Source organism: Ceratotherium simum, chromosome 25 (assembly GCF_057802395.1).
Source record: "Ceratotherium simum simum isolate JZ-2026a chromosome 25, ASM5780239v1, whole genome shotgun sequence".
Taxonomy (NCBI): domain Eukaryota; kingdom Metazoa; phylum Chordata; class Mammalia; order Perissodactyla; family Rhinocerotidae; genus Ceratotherium; species Ceratotherium simum.
This window is the reverse complement of record NC_141924.1, coordinates 42,908,590-42,923,982: the sequence shown is the minus strand read 5'-3', so window position 1 is coordinate 42,923,982 and position 15,393 is coordinate 42,908,590.

Below are 15,393 nucleotides of genomic sequence, written 5' to 3'. Positions count from 1 at the left end.
ACTCACTCCGCAGGCGTGCCACCTTGCTCCAGCAGAATCACAAATTATTACAGCAATGGAATTTCTTCTGACAAATAGCTAACATTGAAAATGGTAAATTTACAAATGCCAAGAGTCTGCTCCAGTATTTCCCAAACTGGTTTCTGAGGAGCATTAGTTGCTAGTTGAGGAACTTGAGTTCCTCAAGTTGCTAATAGGTGTTTGCAAAATAAAATGGTTCTGTGGTCAAATAAGTTTGGGAAACACTTCATATTCTATCTTCCTCTTGGAAGATTCATAAAATACATTAACATGTTACAGGTTCCCAACCCTATTCTACTATAGAAAACTTTCACAAAGCACCTGTTAACAACTCACAGTGTACTAATGTTCTAAGGAACATCATCTGGGAAAGATTGGTCTACATAATGTCTGTGGGGTTTATTTCCTGGATTTATCAGCTAAGAATGCATGAACAGCTTCTTTTTTTTTTATTTTATTTTATTTTATTTATTTATTCCCCCAAAGCCCCAGTAGACAGTTGTATGTCATAGCTGCACATCCCTCCAGTCGCTGCATGTGGGACGCAGCCCCAGCATGGTGGGAGAAGCGGTGCGTCGGTGCGCGCCCGGGATCCGAACCCAGGCCGCCAGCAGCGGAGCGCGCGCACTCAACCTCCAAGCCACGGGGCCGGCCCCATGAACTGCTTCTTAGTTCTTGTTATATGTGTCTCCCAGTGGATTCAAACAACAATGTATAAGTACTTATGATTGTGTTTCAGTGACTGACAGGTGTTGTCTTGATTATCAGTGTGGTTCATGCTGTATTGCTGATTTGTAGGTGAACATCATCTGAAATAGTCTTAGTTGAATAGTTTAACACAGTGGTTCACAAAGCATGGTCCCTGGACCAGAGGCTTCAGCATCATATGAGAATTGCTAGAAACGCAAATTCTCAGGTCCCACACCTACTGACTTAGAAACTCTGGGGGAGGGTCCAGCAATCTGTGTTTTAACAAGCCTGCCAGTTAATTCTGATGAGCACTAAAGTTTGAGAAACACCAGTTTACCACAGTTTAAGACTTCTGCTTTCAGCCTAGAAGGGTTAACAGGACCAGATTTGTCTTCCTACCTGAAAAAAGTGAAAAACTTGACAAAATGTACAAAACAATGGTCAGACATTGGACATCAGGCAGCTCAGGACAATTATCCCTGAGAAATGGAAAACAAATGAAGTGATCCCCACGGCTGCTCTAGCTTACTTCCTGGAGAGAGGTTCCAGGTTCAAGTTGGGGGAGGGACCCCAGGCAGGGCCTGCTCACCTCCCTGAGTTAAGGAGATGGATTGGGAGTCCAGGGAGACCAAGGTGGCTAGAATTCTCAGGGCAGAGTACCAGATAAGAGAAAGCTGCACAGAAAGAAAGACCCAGAGAGTTGCAGAGGGTCTCCCTGAAGTCTTCAGTTGAGTACTGATTAGAGCCTGAGTTTGAAGAAACTGTCTGAGGTATGGGAATGGTCCGCCCAGATGGGGCAGAGGAGACAATCCCTACAGCCCACTCAGGGCTGGGGATCGGTTGTGCTCCCACTAGCCCAAGAGGAAGAACATTCTAATTCACAGAGCATGGGTAGAATACTCCGGGGTATTGCCTCAGTAGTGGGGCACATTGGCCCTCGATTAAAGGCTGCTCTGGTCCTGACTAATAAAGCTTAAAAGCAAGTCTTGAAAGGACCAAACTATCATTGCCTCCCAGAACAGAATTCTAGAGTATTGATGGGACCATTCATGGCTGGTATCTAATCAAAATTTACCAGGCATGCAAAGAAACACAAAAATACAATCCATAATGAGGAGGAAAAAAAATCAACCAATAGAGACAGATCCAGAAATGACACAGATAACAACATTAGTAAATAGGATGTTAATATAGTTATAACTATATTCCACAAGTTCACATGATAAAGTGTAGAAATGCTTGAGCATGTTAAGTAGAGACACGGAAAATATTAAAAAAGTCCCCAATTGAACTCGTAGAGATACAAGATATGATGTGTAAGGTGAAAACTGCAATCTGTTAGACTCAACAAGATAAAAGATTGAATAACTTAAAGATCTAGCAACAGAAACTATCTAAAATGAAACCAAGGAAAAAAAAGACTGAAAGAAAATGAGCAGAGCATTAGTGAGCTGTGGGACAACTTCAAGTGACCTAATACATGTACTTAGAGTCCCTGAAAGAGAGGAGCAGAAAGACTATTTGAAGAAATAATGACCACAAATTTTACAAATTTCATGCAAATTATAAATCTCCAAATCCAAGAAATTCAACAAATTCTAGTCCTTCAGGCGGAAGGAAAAAGATACTAGAAAGAAATCTGGAGCTACTTAAAGGAATGAAGAGCACTAAAAATAGTACATAAATAGGTAAATATAGAAAAAATAAACTTTTTTCTTATTTTTAAAGTCATTTAAAAGATAACTGACTAAGAAGAAAATGCAATGTATACAATGTATTGTAGGGTTTATAGTGTATGGAGAAGTAAAATGTCTGACAGTAAGAGCGCAGAGGCCCGGGGCAGGGAAGAAGCGTACTGTTGCGAGGTTCGTATACTACATGTGAGGTGGCATGTTAGCGCTGGCAAGTTGACTGCAATAGATTAAGGGTGTATACTATAAACCCTACAGCAACCACTAAAACAAAACAAAACAAAACAAATAGTTACAGGAAATAAAAGGGAATCATGAAAATACTCAATCTAAAAGAAAGCAGAAAAATAGAAACAAGGGAACAAAGAACAGTTGGGTCAAATAGAAAACGAATTGCAAGATGATAGATTTAAACCCAACCATATCAGTAAATACCGGGACAAATAAACAGGGTTTTTTTGCCTGTACTCTTAGGCAAGTAAACAAGTTAACTTTTATCTCCTATCAGCATTAAACTTCTCTCAAAAAGATGTGCAGTGAAAGATAAGAAACTTGAACTGATCATGGTTACAACAGCAAAATGATCTTGGCAGTGATTCCTATTCTGACAAGCGTATTGCAGAAAGATGGCTAACAAGTTCAGCCAAGAGACACTGTGCTGAAGGCACTTTCCATTGCTTTCTTCACAGAGCACTTACAGAACTTAGAGTGCTCTAGCGTAACAACCCAGGCATGGAGCATTCTAAGGGGATTTCTTTCTCACAAGGCTGGGGCTTAGGAACACTATTAAAAGGACTTTCTTTGTCACCCTGAGACTCAAGGAAACTCTGCAAACCTTTTGGGCCAAACTCTCTTGTGTGGTCATTGGTGTCTGCTTTTTTGCAGCCCACTGCTTGAGGATCACCTGGGCCTCCTCCTGTGTCATGCTCTCTTCACTCTGAACACACTTGCTTCTTTTCAGTTCCTACCTTCCTCCAGGCTCAGGGTCTTGTCCAATGATGTATCTCCTCCTCAGAACACTGTCTCACTTGCCAAATCCATTCACTTAATCGATTCTTGTTCATCCAAGATCTTAATCTTGTTAACCCTTTAGATCAAAAATCTGTCACTGTCCCTCTACCCCCATCCCAGATTCTTATCACATTTTGAAATTATGTACTGTGAGGTATGATTATTTGGGGCAGAGACAAAAGAAAAGACTTGTAAGTGTTTGCATTTTTCACCTCCTCAGATTAAAATAGTCCAATCTTTTGTAACCATTTGGTCCTTCCCACTCCCACCCCCCAACTTTTAAGAGAATTTCTGCCCTGCATTATGCTGGTTGGGGTAATCAGGAGGGAAAACGTGAGAAACAGGAAACCTAGAAGATCCACACTGGGGAAGGAAAATACTAGAGGTAGTGGAAGAGTGGACCCGGACAAAGAGAACTGAATCACAATAAATGGGGGAAGCGCAGCAGGGATGTGAGCTGGGCTTGGGATTCGGGTACGGATTGGACTGCAGCATGTGCAGAGAGGCACTGGGACAATATGGGATATGAGAGCTATTGAGAGTGAGAAGAAAGGGAAAAGAGAACATCAAGATGTGCATCTGTGGGCTATGCATTGAGTGCCCTTTGACAATCTTTTTCTTTTTTTTGATTATTTTATTGAGGTCATATTGGCTTATAACATTGTGTACATTTCAGGTATATTATTATATTTCAGTTTCTGTATAGACTGCATTGTATTCACCACCAATATCTAGTTTTTGTCCATCACCATACATATGTGTCCCTTTACCCCTTTGACAATCTTTGAGAGGCACCATTAAGGATATAAATTGCTTTTAGTGGAATTTTGGTTGCTATATTCGTCTTGAGGAATAGGAGAGCACCGGGAGACTGGATCACATGCAGCATTGCAGTGGACAGTGTGCTTTGGCTGCCAGTGTCCATTTCACTTCCTTTTGGTGAGGCATCCCCAGTTTCTTCTGGAGACCATCCCTCTTCCCCACTCTCAATTCACAGACTTCTTCTGGAACTGGCTCTACCCCCAAGTCTAAGGATGAGCATGTGACCTAGGCCTGACCAATCAGAACACCACAGCCCCCTGGCCAGAATTAGCTTAGGGGCTGTGCATATGTTCTCTTTCGGACCAGTGAGAGTCATGCCCAGAATATTTGTTGGGAGAAGAGAAGCACTGTTCTTTTACCAGGGGATGTGAACTTGGGAATGAGACCAAAACATAGGTGAGCAGGGCTGAAATAAGGAGAGGTACCAGGTTCTGGTGATATTGTGTGAGCCCCTACACCAATCCACGCTTCAATTAGCCCTCAGATTTTTAACTACATGAACCAATAACACCCTTTTTTTTGTTGTTTTTTTTTTTACTTTTGTGAGTTGGGTTTTTGGCCACTTGGAACTGAAAGAGTTCTAAATTATACAGCATTCAACTTCTATCTGCATTACATTTGATTAAGCCCTAAACTTTATGAGGACAAGCTCTGTGCCCTTCTTGTTCTTTACTGTGTTCCCACCACCTTGGACAGTGTCTGGAACATTTGATGGATAAACGATTAACTCCATCCTGTATAAACACATTGTTTTGTGACTGGTTATTGTCTGTTTCCCTCCTAGACTTTAAACTCTCTGAGGGCCAGGAATTTTTTGTCTCACTCATCTTGAGCTCCCAGCCTAATTCACAAGGCTTGGAACATATTAGGTGGTTCATAAATGTTGGCAGAATGAATGAACAAATACAGGAAAACATCATGAAAACGCCAATTTACTCAGTTTCCGTGAACTGATTTCCCAGATACATACACTCAATGCCTAACAAGTGGAACTTTGGTTCTTATGACAGATTTGGAAAACTGGGAAAGAATAAGACAATTGTAATCACTATTCTTTCTTCTCCAATATTTTTTTTTTTTTTTTTTTGTGAGGAGATCAGCCCTGTGCTAACATCCGCCAATCCTCCTCTTTTTTTGCCGAGGAAGACGGCCCTGGGCTAACATCTGTGCCCATCCTCCTCCACTTTATATGGGTCGCCGCCACAGCATGGCTCGCCAAAGCAGTGCGTCGGTGCGCGCCCGGGATCCGAACCAGCGAACCCCGGGCCGCCGCAGCGGAGCGCGCGCACCCAACTGCTTGCGCCACTGGGCCGGCCCCATCTTCTCCAATATTTTTTATCATCAAATGGGATGATAACTTTTTGTTACTAGACTCGTATGCCTCTTTGACCTAAGAAGGCCTAAGCATGTGTATAAGACTTCAAAAATGAGCAGTGGTTAACACACTGCCATATAGTTTAAACATTTGCAGTATCTAGAGAAAAACAATTGGGACACTATGATAGTTACAATATCAAAAGTTAAGGCAAAAATTCAAGCTACATAAGCTCTATTTCTAGATTATTTAAAATTCTAACTTGTAAGAGACAAGGAAATAAATATCCAGTCAAGACCCTAAAAAGCCCCCATGTGATTCTAATCCCCACTCCTGGACCCATGCAGGCAGTGAGTCTATACTGAGAACAGGAAGAAAACTTCTTCATCATTTCCTCTCCCTGTTTAAATACTGTATATGATTCAACAAAGAAAACAGAGTTTTCTGGAAAAGACCCGGATGGTGTGAGTTCTCCAAACCATCTTTATTTATTTATTTATTTATTTATTTTTTATAATTTTATTTATTTATTTTCCCCCCAAAGCCCCAGTAGATAGTTGTATGTCATAGCTGCACGTCTTTCTAGTTGCTGTATGTGGGACGCGGCCTCAGCATGGCTAGAGAAGCAGCCCGTCGATGCACGCCCAGGATCCGAACCCAGGCCGCCAGCATTGGAGCGCAAGCACTCAACCGCTAGGCCACGGGCCGGCCCACCAAACCATCTTTAATAGCGGGGAGAAAAGGCTGAGATTCTGGGAAAATGCGGTCTTGCCGGGGCCATCTTTTTTGTCAGGGCAGCACTGGTGGGCAGGCTCCTGACACCAGGGAGAGCTTTCCTTTTCTCCCTCAAGACCGAACCAAAACCAAATCGAAACCTCAGAAACGAGAACAAACAAATAGAGAACCAAACAGGACTTCCCTTTGCTAGTGTGTGATAGTCTTCTCCCATCCGTTCCAACTTTTTTTTCCCTCTTACGTGAAATGACCATTAAGTTCACAAAGTTGAGCACATTATGCGTGGGAATCTCAGATTTCTTAGATTGATTTTATCAATTAATTAATGCATGATGTTTTTGGAAATTGGAGGAGTCAACTCCCGTGATAATGAGCTCTAGAGAATATAAAAAATTGTAAAACAAGAACGTTAGTTTTAATGAATTCATGGTTAGAAAACAGGTCTGAAAGAAATAATTGAGGTCTGAAAGAAATAATTAACATTTATTCCCTTTGTGATGCATTAACAAGGAGAAAGGACTGAACTCAGAAAGGGAAATATTTCCTTTTCTATGTTAACATCTAGAGTGAGGATTTGAGAATGTATACAACACAGGAAGAAGTGAGTGCTTCTTTGACATCAGGACAAAAGAAATTCGTGGCTTTCAACTACCGTCCAGCTTGATGTTCCCCTCCACAAGAAACAATTGTGAACTTGTACAACAATTCTTTTTTTTTTTTTTTTGAGTAAGATTGGCCCTGAGCTAAAATCTGTTGCCAATCTTCCTCCTTTTTTCTCCCCAAAGCCCCAGTAGATAGTTGTATGTCATAGTTGTACACCCTTCTAGTTGCTCTATGTGGGACGCTGCCTCAGCGTGGCTTGATGAGCGGTATGTAGGTCGGCGCCCAGGATCCGAACCAGCAAACACTGGGCTGCAGAAATGGAAAGTGCGAACTTAAATGCTATGTCACTGGGCCGGCCTCGCAGTTCCTTTTTAAAAGAGAGACATGGAAAAGTATTTGCCGTACAACAGGAGAGTGTATTGCAATCAGAGTAACAGCACATTGACGTTGTGGGTATTCTGCTGTGATATTGATATATCTGCTCTATAGTATCCTTCTTCATAATGGCATTTACTATAATGGGATTTTATTTGTGTTATTTAAATCATATAGTACCAGTCATTTTAATATTGCTTTATCTGTATCCTAAATACCTAGTAGGCAGTGAGTACTTGGTATTTGTTTGTAGCAAATATATCATAGGTGCTCATTATGTGTTAAAATAAAAGGATAAAATGTCGATTTGTTTTAGCAAGTATTTATTAAATAATTTCTCTAACTTTTTATCTGGCTTTTTTGGTAAGAGTAACCTGATGTGATTTAATGTGTTTATCCCTTCCCAATGATGGACTTAGAGATCCTACAGATATCTGGAACCCATGTAACAGCCTCCTTAATAGTACATTTAAGCACTCACTACCCTACATTATAATTTTAACTGCCTTGGATGCTAAAGTTAGTTATGCTCTTCCCATGCTTCATACATGGGAAAGATTGTTTCTCTCTGTCGCTTTCTCAGGGCAAGTTTGCAAATTAAAGAGGAAAAACCTGATCAAGTTGTTTTTATCATCAACTAATATTTTAAAATGTGAATTCATGGGATAAATATAGGGGGAATGTAGAATAGTTGGTTATTTGATTATCAGTTCTTTATTACTAAACTGAATCTTTGAGACACATTATTTTGATAGTAACAGAATTTTCCTCTTAAACTTACAGTGTCCCTGGAAGTTTGCTGTCCCTGACTCGAACTGTATGATTCAAGGTGTTGAGATAGGTGGCAGATTGTATTTTCCAAAGATAGTTCCACATATGTCCACCTCTTGCAGTGTGATGTTGATACTCCTCCTATCAATAGGTGGCATCTGTGTTTCCTTCCCTTGAATCTGACAGGCCTGTGACTATGGCAGAAGTGACCCTATGTGACTTCCAAGGCTAGGTCATAAAAGGTGACATAGCCCCTGATTTGGGGACACTTTATCCTGAAACGCAACCACCATGTTGTGAGGATGCCCAGGCCACACAGAGACTGTGTGTAGGTGTTCCAGACTATGACTTTGGCTGACATCCAGCCAATAGCCAGAATCAATGGGCCCCGTGAATGGAGAAAACTTCGAGATGACTCCAGTACCCAAACTGTCAGGCTGCGTGAGACAAAAACTCCAAGAGAGAATTGCCCCCCTGAGCCAAGTAAACCTTAAGAATTGTGAAAGTTAATAATAATAAAATGCTTGCTGTTGTCTTAAGCCACTGAGTTTTAGGGGAGCACATTATGCAACAATAGGTAACCAGAACAAAGTAGAGTGAAGTTCTCTTTAATTCCCTCAGTAGCCTTTTATGGCCTAAAGAATTTACAGCATTCTAGGGGCTGGCCTGGCGGCACAGTGGTTAAGTTCATACATTCTGCTTTGGCAGCCCAGGATTTGCAGGTTCAGATCCCTGGCATGGACCTACACTGCTTATCAAAGCTGTGCTGTGGCAGCAACCCACATACAAAAAATACAGGAAGAATGACACGGATGTTAGCTAAGGGACAATCTTCCTCACCAAAAGAAAAAAAGAAAGAAAGAAAAGAATTCACAGTGTTCTCTATTTTTTGAGAGAGGATTTCCTTCTGATCGCATAGCATCAAACCATGGAAGGAGATGTCAGACTAGATTGCCAATTACAAAGCACTCAGTGATCATCTTATCTCTCAGAGCAGTCAAGACTACTGGCAAACCACAAAAGCCTGACAAAACTAGCAGGATATTTAAAAGGACTAGCATATAGAAAAAGTGGATTACAAACAATATGAAAACTAGTCTCATTTTTGGTTTTAAAAAATGTATTTTTTTAATATATAACTGAGCTCATTGACAGAATAGATTTCTGTTTGTTTTATTCCTGCTGTACCCTCAAAGCCTAGAACAGGGCCTGGCACAGAGGCTCGATAAAAATATGCTGAACGAACGAATGAATGTAAACACATCTGGCAGAATAAGCACCAGAATTTCTTTCTGGCAGATAGAGTTATATGTGGTTTTTCTTCTTTGTTTTTCCTAAATTCTCTGCCATGATCATGGATTGCTTCTATACTGTACTTGTAAAAGGTCGTAGTGTTTTATTTTAGAATAATAAGAGCTTTCAAATGCTTACATATAAACATTTATTCAAATCTTTTTCTAATCAAAATATCCTCTTGGGGAAAAAAAAGTGCATCATAATAAATCTGAAGAGAAGGCTGTGTTGTGTGCTCAGTGCCAGGAATAAATGCAGATTACTTGAGTTACCGTATGGATTCTGCACAAGGTATCACAGAAACAGACTTCTGTCAAGGATTGAATTAATTATTTCACTTATTTTACTGTCTAATTATGATCTCTTTGGCCCAGGTAGGATTCCTTTTGTCTGCCAATTTAAAGACACTGAATCATCACCTTACGCCAAAAATGCCCTGAGAGAAAGTCTCTTGCTACTACAATCGTTCAGCTTTAGAATGGAAAATAGATCTCCATTTGCATGCCAATTCTGATTGACTGTGCTGGTGATTTCCTAGCATCCTGTGTGGGAAGGATGCTAGGGTTATGATTATACCTGGTTGATTATCAATGTCTGCCACGGATCAGGTATGGAGGAGAGGAGGCGAGATTGCCTTGTGAGCGCGTGACTTGGTCAGTTACTTTGTCTTAATCTGTCTTGTATCAGGCCCTACTTCTTTACAAACTCTGGATCCTAGTTAGCTTCTCAGGGTGAGTTCACAATGTGATAAGCAAAATAACAGTGCCTAAAGATATCTACATCCTAATCCCTGGAATTGGGATAACAGTCAGTCTTGACTGAGCTGAGCAATAAAATGTTACTGATTGCGACATAATTGGCAGTCTAGTTTGACTTCTCTTTCCATGGTTTGTTGCTATGTGAATATGTTATTTCACATGGCAAAAGGGAATTAGGGAGCAGATGGAATGAATTGCTAATCAGCTAGCCTTAAAATAGGAAGATTACCCTGGGTTATTCAGGTAGGCCCGTTATAATCATAAGGGTCCTTAAAAGTGGAAGAGTGAGGCAGAAGAGACACAGTCAGAGGGAGACATGATTATGGAAATGAGAACCAGAGAGTTGGTAGCATGAAGAAGAACTCTACTTGAAGTTGCTGGCTTTGAAGATGGAGGAAGGGAGCTGGGAGTCAAGGAAAGCAGACTCTAGAAGCTGAAGCAGGCACGGTAAAGGAGTCTCCCCTCAGGCCCCCAGAAAGGAACACACCCTGCCAGCACCCTGCTCTTAGTCCAATGGATCCATGTCATACTTCCAACTGTAGGGGAGGAAAAATAATTTCCCTTCTACCTTCCTGAGTTCTTGGCTGAGATTCCCTGTAATAAAAAACAGATAAACAAGAGAAAAAAAAACAGAAGTTTATTAACATGTATACCTCATGTATATATGTGAAATACCCAGGAAAAATGAATAAATTAAAGAGTTAACTTTAGAATTCAGGATTAAATACCATCTTAATAGGAGATAAGGAGGAGGATGTAGGCCTCTTAGGGGAGAGTAAATGATTTTTATGAAAGATAAATGGGCCCTTAGAAGAACAGATGGGAAGTGTGATAGTTGGTGACAAAGTTTGTCTGGGTGTGATGTAGACTTCTAGTCTCCTCTCCTGAGACAAGAGTCAGCACTCCCTGTTGATGAAACTCCCCGGAGAAGGGATTTATGACAAGTGAGTCCATTTTGGAGGCTGTCTTTAGGCAGATAAGGGGAGTTCAGGGAAAGGCTCTCCCTGCATTTGCTGTTTTTCAAGTGCCTGCAGCTCAAAATAATCAATATGCCAAAGAGGCATATTTTGGGGAGGCATATTCTGCTACCTTTCATAACACTCGGAACTGTAAGATAATAAATTTGTGTTGTTTAAGCCACCGAGTTTGTGGTAATTTGTTACACTGCAATGGAAAAGTAATACACATATGGCTTATTCTACTTTTAAAAAGGAAAATGCTATTCCACAACCCCCTTGCCAACTGCTGACCCATTGATTTTCTGGAAGCCTCTTTAAAATTCATGGCCAGTTTCTTCTAACAATTTTAGGGTTAAGTCTCTCAACTTAATATGTTATATTATATTGTGTGAGAAGCAAGCAGGTTTTATCACTGCTGAAAAATGGTCCGTTTAATTTCCCTTTCTCTGATATAATTCTTGTCTATCCAGTAAGGCCACATTCATTAAATAAATATAGAACAATACCAAATAAAGTATTTGAAATTGGAAGGCTGTATAATAGAAGGGTGGAGAGAGATTAACATTAGCTAGAGTTACCGGCCATGGCTTTGAAAAAAAACTATAATCACTGAATATTGGATTAAAAAGTAGTTATTTATTAAGAACCAACTATTGCTTCATATACATTATTTCATTTAATCTTTAGAACAACCTTCAAGAGGAGGAATTATTGTCTCCATTTTACAAATGAAGATATCAAGTTCATAAATTGATTTCTCCAAGTTCAAGTAGGACTGTAGAAGTTCCCCTGGTGGATCAGATAACATTTTCCTTTGGGGTAAAAAGACTTGCCCTCTGGCCTCTTATTTTCTCAAATCCTTCATTTAATGACATGATACACCTTCTGGAGGAGTTTCCTGCAGACCGTCTCCCTCCAGCTGTGGGGATGTACAGATGACTTGCTGTGTTCTCAAGAATTTACAGTTGGCTTTAAGAAGCAATAGCCCTAATATGTAATTATAGCCAAAACAATGTCTACAGCAGTGCTTCTAAAATTTTGTCTCATTCTATGAGATACCACCTTGCATCTGTCAGAATGGCTATAATTAACAAGACAAAAATTAACAAATGTCGGAGAGGATTTGGAGAAAAGGGAACCCTCATACGCTGCTGAGGGGAATGCAAACTGGTGCAGCCATTATGGAAAACAGTATGGCGTTTTCTCAAAAAATTAAAAATAGAAATACCATACGATCTAGCTATCCCGGATAGCTATCCAGATATCCCACTTTGGGTATTTATCCAAAGAACTTGAAGTCAATAATTCCAAGAGATTTATGCACCTCTATGTTCATTGCAGCATTATTCACAATAGCCAAGACATAGAAGCAACCCAGGTGCCCTTCAACTGATGAATGGGTAAAGAAGATGTGGTATATATATATACAATGGAATGCTACTCAGCCATAAAAAAGACAAAATCATCCTTGAGAGTATGATGTTAAGTGAACTAAGCCAGGCAGAGAAAGTCAAACAATGCGTGATTTCACTCATATGTGGAAGATAAACAAATACATGGATAAAGAGAACAGATTAGTGGTTATCAGAGGGGAAGGGGGTTGGGCAGTGGGCGAAAGGGGTATAGGGGCACATGTGTACGGTGGCAGATAAAAATTAGACTATTGGTGGTGAGCGTGCTGCAGTCTATACAGAAACTGATAAATAATAACGTGCACCTGAAATTACACAATGTTATAAACCATTATGACCTCAATAAAATAACTGAAAATAAAAATTTTCTCTCATTTTAGAATCACAGGGGGAACTTTTTAAAATCCAATTTCCAGGCTACACTCCACACCAATTAAATCCTAAACTCTTGGAGTGGATTTAGACATTAGTATTTTTGTAAAGTTTTCAAAGTGATTCCAAGTTGAGGAACTCCTGATCTGCAACGAGGGACTTCATTTGTGGTATGAATTTAACTGGTTTATGGTACGCAACATTGTTACATGAGCACGCATTTTGTCAAACTAGCTTATTTTGAGAGTTCACCCTAGTTAGTTCCTTAAGGTTAGAAGCTTAATGAGATTCGAGTTCTCTTAAACTACACATTCATTGTAATGGGTTTTGGATTTCTGAGTCTGCTGGTGATGTTTCCTAACTTTTTCTTAATTTGTATATTTTCTTCTGTTCACAATTCTTCTAATGCCTTTACTCTCTGTATCTTTTTTATTTATGTCACTGATACATGTTTAAAGAAAGTCTTTCTAATCTTTTACTATCATGGTGGTCATTGTATCTTGCAATCATCTATTACAATGCCATATTGTCATTAAGACAAAAACTCAGAAGCAGGAAAACCTTTTAAAATGTACTGTAAATAACAGAAATCCAAACAAAGACACTATCAGTCTTGTGGCCCCAATAGGGCCAAGCAGGAAATCTAAATAAATGAAAGAGACTAGTGCTTTTTTTTGGTGAGGAAGATTGGCTCTGAGCTAACATCTGCTCCAATCTTCCTCTTTTTGCTTGAGGAAGATTGTTGCTGAGCTAACATCTGTGCCAGTCTTCCTCTATTTTGTATGTGAGACGCTACCACAGCGTGGCTTGATGAGCAGCGTGTATGTCCGCGCCTGGGATCTGAACCCGTGAACCCCGGGCCATCAAAGCAGAGTGCGTGAACTTAACCACTACGCCACCAAGCTGGCCCTGGAGTAGTATTTTTAAAGAGAGAATGAGAGGGAGGGAGGAAGGGAGAGAGAGAGAGAGAAAACAGAGAGCACATAGGGTGTCCATTGTTGCCAAATCTTTCAATTTTTAAAGAGAAGCCAGTAATCAAGCCTTTTCTTTTTAAGTGTCTATACATTTTTAATGACTGTTCAAAATATTTTAAAACACTCTGTCATTCAAACAAAACATGCCTGGGCTTGGGACTCAGCCCACGGGCCTTGGATATGCAATGTTTTAAGCCCAGAAAGTGGGGGGTGTATAGGGGAAGTGTCCTCAAGGGCGCCTCCTTGGGATCCAGCCTTGATTAGAACGATAGCAGATGGTGCCATCCTGATCTTTGTTTGTTTGTTCTTTTTTTGCTCTAGAGATAAGATCATTGGCTCCTGGAAATTAGTGATAAAAATAAAGATTATTTATATGACCTGCATTAGGGCATGACAGAATACACATTTTCTGAAACATAACTGTCTGAAAGCATGATCAGGGAGACTATCATAAGACTGAACAGTTCTGTATTTGTTAATATAATTGCCTGCAATACTGTTTTTGTATGTTGTGCATAGCTAATATATATTATTTAACAGCACTATCGATCAGTAAAGAATTAGGGAATTGAGACTAATCCATGGCTGTGGAAGACCTCATGGAATGGTGGTAACAGTGGCTTTTGAGATAGAAAAAGTGTTGAGGGACAGGGTGTCAGAGTGAGCAAAGGCCTGAGAACCCAGGAAAACTGAGTTTATTTCTACATGAGGGAAACTGGTGAAATTATTTACTTAAAAGAGGTTTTGATAAGGATGGAGGAGTTTTAGAATTCCATTCTTATACATACTTTTATCTCCTGCTTTAGTCTAGTCATTATCTATCAAACTCAAAGCAGACCTTCCTTTTTCCTTTGTTGCTTATTATTTGCAAAGCACATGTAGACCAAATTTACCATCTCTCTGACCTTCCCTACCCCTTTCAGCTTTCACTTCCTTTGTGTTTGATGCTTTGAATTACATGCAATAATACCGACTGGCTACAGTTGATTACTTCTGAAGGGTGTTAAGATTAGTCACCTGCAATCCACAGCGGCCATAGGCATAAAGAATCTTCTTTTTTTTTTATTTGCTTAGCCACTGACTTGCAAAAATGTGATTTCTCAGTAAACCTACTGCTACTTTCTTTCCAGCTCCAGCCTCTGTTCAGTTTCCTGAAGTTTGTTAATGGTAAACTCTTAATTCCATATAAAAAAAGTAATATTCGAAAAGGCCGGTTGATGTTAGCCCCTTCTGTCGTAAACATTAGCCGCAGCAACCCAAGGTGGAAAGGAAGGGTGGTAATCCCTCATTGTTTAACATCATCGAGTTTGATAGCTGGCAGGGATTAAAAATATCTGGCCGGGCCCTTCTTTTTACAGTGTGGATTAGTGACCTGGCCAAGGTCACACAGCTGGCCAGTGGAGGCTCTCACCCTAACCCACATATTTTGACTTTCGCCTCTCTATAACGCTTCTCGCAGTTTCCAAGGCATTTCCATATTTGGTCCTTTTAACGGCACCGTACAATAGGCAGGGTGGGAAATATTATCCCATTTTACAAATGATTAAACTGGGTCTCCAAGATATAGGAATATATTCAAGGTCAAATAACT